A 6,000-nucleotide genomic window follows, 5' to 3' on the forward strand; every position below is an offset into this window, starting at 1 on the left:
TCATCAGAATGATCCTGGCACTGCTTATATTGCTGCTTTTTGCTTCTTGGCCAATAACAGGAGGCTGTATCCGAACCCAGTTCCTCAGCCAGTCTGAAAATCTCATGCAGGTGAGGCCACAAGAAGTAAGAGATAAATAGGCTTTTGACCCAACAATTATTCAATGAGATTGTGGCTGATTTGATAACCTTCTCAACCCCATTTTCCAGACTTTTTCCCATACCCTTCATTCCATTTACTGATTAAAAATCTGCCCATCACAGCCTTGAGTACACTCAAAGCACACTGATTGCAGCATCTGCAGTTTTTGCTATCTTTGAGTGCATTTTCACGACAGCTGCCTTGCTCTGTTAGAGCTACTCACCTTATTGCTCACAGCATCCCTGCCTTGCCTTGCATTACAGGGGCAGCTTATCCTACTGGGCAGTCTAGGGAATAGAGATGTTGCTTTATGGCAGTGTGCCATGTCATTCTCACACTGAACCATGTGTCAGCAGCTTATGTGCAGCAAGAAGGAAGCAACATCGCAAAGTCTTATGGGACTAGTCCTCACCAAAGCCCATAGAAGCACCCATCAAACCGAACTGCTCACAAGGTAAGTCATGGGTTGCCTCCCATACCACTCCGAGAGGTTGACTACAGTCAGACATCTGGTCAGGACATATGTGCCTTTGCAGTCTGGGTTCCATAATGGTCAACCCAAGGGATGGGGCTAATGCTGTGAGGGAGACATACAGACATCGATCAGAGATCTGGACACTTCTTGTTTGGGCCTATCCAGTTAGAATGTGGTCCACAGTTAGTCTGTCAGTTTCGTTCACAGACACTGAAGGCAAAGCAGTGTGCGGATGTTGGGGGCTAGGCCATGACAAAGGGGGCGATTGCAGTGAGAAGGAGCCTTGTGAACCTATCCTTTCGGGTTGAGGCTGCAGGCTTGGGGAGGAAGGGAGGTGGCATTTGAGAAGAAGGGCAACAGTGTTTCATAGAATCATAGAATCACAGAATTCCTATAGTGTGGAAAGACCCATTCAGCCCATCAAAACCACACCAACACCCCGAAGAGAACCCCACTCAGGTGCAGCCTTGTACGCTATCCTAGTAATCCTGCATTTCCCATTGACTAACTCACCTAACTTACATATCCCTGGACACTACAGACAACTTAGCATGGCCAATCCATTTAACCTACACATCTTTGGACTGTGGAAAGAAATCAGAGTCACTGGAGGAAAGCCAAGCAGACACAGGGAGAATGTACAAACTCCACATGGGTAATCGCCTGAGGGTGGAATCAAACCTGGGTTCTGGTGCTGTGAGGCTGCAGTGCTAACCACTGAGCCCTTTTATTCAGGGGAAATAGGCTAAACCATGGATGAGGACGGGGATATGCAGAGTCAGGAGCACTGTCTTCAAGGAGGGAGGAGGGGACAGTCAATGGATTTGTCACTTCATTTTTCGGAGCGGGATGTTAGGGGGTGAAGTGGGGTTGTGTATGTTCTTGTAGACAAGTTGGTTGGAGACCTGAGGAAATGTGAAACTTATTAGGGTGATGGAAAAGCCTATCAGGAGGGTGATCTAGATGCCTGGGGGTCTAATTGTCACGTGGAGGCAAATGCTGGAAGGTACTGGCCAAAGAGAACTCACTGTCTCTCGTCGTTGTGCCAGGGATGGAAAGTGTGCAGTGGCAAAGAAAATGGCTGTGACCACACTCAAACAGTATAGGGTAAGTGACTCAACCTGTGAGGCAAGAGGCTGTGGGATCCAGTGATGTGAGGCCCTTTAAAGAAAAACAACATTGCAAAGTTAGACTACTGCATTGCACATGACACAGACCATAGGTCTTCCTAATCCCTGGTGCTCCTGATACATTGGCCCCCTGAGTGTTGCCCTCCTCCCTGTCCTAGACAACACCGGCCACTTCAATCACATTTGGACAGGGAGACCAGGGAACTAATCAGGGTGTTGTTGGATGAGGGCCAATGGTATAAGCTGGCCCCATTTTGCTATATAGGTCTTGCTCCCACATGCTACAGCAGCCTCTCGATGCACATCAATCTATAGTAGATCCTGTGTAGGGATGAAATGAGGCATCAGGCTGACGCAATATCAATTGAGACTGCACAGAGACAATCAAACAGATGGCGAGACAAAGCAATGACATTTATGCAAATATAAAACCTTGGATACAACGAGGTGTCTCCAGTGCCACCAAAGTGTCCGCTCTAGGCTTTCTACTGTGGGTCAGGTGACCCCAGTCCACAACGATGCCACCCGAAGGTTGCAGGAACAGCAACTCATATTCCGCTTGGGAACCCTGCAGCCTAATGGTATCAATGTGGACTTTGCAAGCTTCAAAATCTCCCCTCCCCCTACCCCATTCCAAAACCAGCCCAGCTCGTCCCCACCTCCCCAACCTGCCCTTCCTCCGACCTATCCATTCCTCCCACCTCAAGAACCACCCCCCTCTCCTACCTCCTAACCTCATCCCGCCCCCTTGACCTGTCCGTCCTCCCTGGACTATCTCCTCCCTACCTCCCCACCTACACTCACCTTTACTGGCTCCATCCCTGCCTCTTTGATTTGCCTGTTTCCTTTCCACCTATCTTCTCCTCTATCCATCTTCTATCTGCCTTCCCGCCTCTTCCTATTTATTTCAGAACCTCCTTCCCCTCCACTAGGATCTCCTGTTGGAGAATCATAATGCCACCTTTCCCCTCTCCAGCACATTCAAATTCTGCTCTTAATTGCGCAGGGCAGCTTTGGAATGCCAGTGCTCCTCCAGGTACACAGAGGCCTTCAAACTATAGTGCCAGCCTTACTGCAAATACCCACTGAGCGGGTACCTTGTTGGCCTTACCCCTCTATAAAAAGACAAGCACAAGTCACACTTAGACAAAAATATCCGAGTTTCAGCACAATGTGTTTTCTCGACCCCGTGTGTCACTAAATTTAACAAAAGAAATATTTCCAGGGCTGCAATGAAAGAACAGGTGTTCAGCAGAATTGGACGACTCATTCAGAGAGTCTCTGTCGGCACAATGCTGTGCTTCTGAGCTGCTCTCTGATCCTCTGCTCACTGGGTCTCTGTCCCTCAGAGCTTTCTGAAGGTGACAGGAAGCTGACTGCTGCATTGGAAAAGGATTGATATTTTGCAATATTTATTGTGTTCACAAAAAACCTTGCATACAAAACAGTGAAATGTCCACGTGGCTGCCGTGAGCGAGATCACGAGTTCAGGAAAGTACTGGTGAGAGACAGCTGGTACAATTAACTCTGACAAAGCAGATAAACCAGTTCCACAGAAACTACAGCAACATTTGCTGAGGATTAACAAAGTATTTTTCTCAGAATTTAATGTGCAGTCCTGGCAGAGCAGGTTCACGGAGAGTCAAAGAAAAAAGCCACCATTGTATGAAAGAAGCTGTAAAGGCTGTAAAGTCTTAATTTTACATCGAATCATTTGTTTATTGTTAAACAAAATCCAAAAGCCTGAACTGCTAAATATAATTCAGTGAAAGATAACAGCTTGCCTTAACATTAAGGCCTTTCATGTTCCTCAGGATACCTCAAAACACTTCTTGATCAATTAAATACTTTGAATGTGTCCGTTGACTGTTGTATTGGAAAACAGCAGCTCAAATTGAAAACAGCAAGATTCCACAAACATCAATATGTGGAATGAGCAGTTAGTGTGTTTTGCGGAAGTTGTGAAGCATAACTGTTGCCCAGAAATGTACCCCAACTCTTTTCAAATGTTACAAAAGGATCATTTGGATCCATCTAAGGGAGCAGAAAGAGCCTTGGATTACACTCTCAAACAAAAGACTGTGTGTTGAAGTTTGATCTGGAAGAGCTCTGAGTTTGGGCACAGATCAGAGATTAAAAAGGGAAGAAGTCAGCCCATCAGATAGACAGCTCCAATCACTTTTCATGTTAGGCGATATTAAAGGCTTCAGATGCTGGAAGTTAGAGTCTATAAAAAGTGGATCAGGAGGAACTCAGCAGATCAGGCAGCGTCAGAGGAGCAGAAAATCAATGTTTTGGGTCTGGAGCCTCCATCAGGACCTTCCATGTTTAGCTGCTCTGTATCCCTTAAACGACAGTGAAAAATACAACCATCTGCTTTGTTGATTCCACCATAGTGAGCATCTGAATCAGTGCAGGGTTCTTAGAGAGTGCACCATCAGAAGGACTCAGTTCCTCAGGGGCTCACCACTCATCACACCTACTGATGGCTGCTACACACATGAAGACCCTGTGGGAGGTAAAGACATGACACACAAGGTAACATAGAATCGCACAAAACTAAAGAGGCCCTTCGGCCCATCAAGTCTCCATCAAGAAAAAAGAAGGGTTCTAAATCTATACTACTCCCATTTTCTAGAACTTGTTCCATAGTCTTGTATGTTATGACACCTCAAGTGCTCATCCAAGGACTTTTTAAAGATTGTGAATTCTCCCACCTCAGGTACCCGCCCAGGCAGTGCATTCCACACTGCACCCCCAGGTGAAAATGTTTTTCCCCAAATCTCCTCAAACCTCCTCCTTTCCACTTCAAAATTACACCCTCTTGTTATTGACCCTTCAACTAAGGGGAGCACTGCCTTCTCTTCACCCTGTCCAAGCCCTTCACAAACATATACACATCTGTCAGGTCCCCCATCAAGTTTCTCTGCTCCAAAGATAACACCCTGAACTTGTCCAGCCCCTCTTCATTGCTGAAATTCTCCATCCCAGGTGATACCCTGATGAATCCCCTCTGCGCTCTCTCCAATGCAATCACATCATTCCTAGTGTACTGTGACCAGAGCTGTACCCAGTACTCCAGCTGTGATCTAACTCAATTTTGTTAAGCCCAAACATGACCTTCCTGCTCTTATAATCTATGTGACGACTGATAAAGACAAGCTTTCTGCATACCTTCTCACCCATGCTATTACCCTGTCCTGCCACTTCCATGGATCTGTGGTCAAACCCTAAGATTGCTTTGATTCTCTGAGCTTCCTAGTGCCCTGTCATCCATCGAGTACGCTGTTGGTCTTGTTACTTTTTCCAAATTGCATCAGCTCACACTTGACTGCGAAGCGAACTGAAACCTGTGATTAGGAAGTATATTAAAATAAAATCATGTTAGGTTTCACCGTTTCCCAAAATGTTCCAATCATTTGTCACTCATAATTATTAAAATTCACAGAACAGGTACCAATGGGTATTGCTCTTTTTCACATTAAATTCCATTTGTCACTGATCTGTCCATCTGACCAACCTGTGTATACCCTCCTGTAACCTAAGACCATCTTCTACACTGTCAATCGCCTGGCCAATCTTCGTGTCATCTGCAAGATTACTTATCATGCCTCTTCCCAATCCCCCGAGTCACATGTTCTTCTGTATTGTTTGCACATGTCAGGAACAATAAGGGGCCCTGCACTGATTCTTGTGGTATATAAAGAACAAAGAAACATACAGCACAGGAACAGGCCCTTCAGCCCTCCAAGCCTGCGCCGATCAAGATCCTCTGTCTAACCTGTCATTTATTTTCTAACGGTCTGTGTCCATTTGCTCCCTGCCCGTCCATGTACCTGTCCAAATATATCTTAAAAGACACTAACGTGTCTGCGTCTAACACCTCCGCTGGCAACATGTTCCAGGTACCCACCACCCTCTGCGTAAAGAACTTTCCACGCATATCTCCCTTAAACTTTCCTCCTCTCACTTGTCTGAACACTGGCGTCCAGGCACACAAAAGCCTCCGATCACCACTTTCTGTCTGATAACACTAAGCCAAGTTTTCATTCATCTTTCAAAGTTACCAAGTTACTCTTGGTATGTTGCAAATAATGCTGATCATCTTACACTCATTGTTTAAATGCAACCTCATACCATGTAGGTTGCTCTCATCTACTTAACTTCTACCACCAACCAGAAAGGCACCAGGAATGGGTGCGCGAGCACTGATGCTATTGGTGCATGCATGACTCATCCCAATGTCCTTCCAGG

This window comes from Stegostoma tigrinum, chromosome 32 (genome assembly GCF_030684315.1).
Source record: "Stegostoma tigrinum isolate sSteTig4 chromosome 32, sSteTig4.hap1, whole genome shotgun sequence".
Classification (NCBI taxonomy): domain Eukaryota; kingdom Metazoa; phylum Chordata; class Chondrichthyes; order Orectolobiformes; family Stegostomatidae; genus Stegostoma; species Stegostoma tigrinum.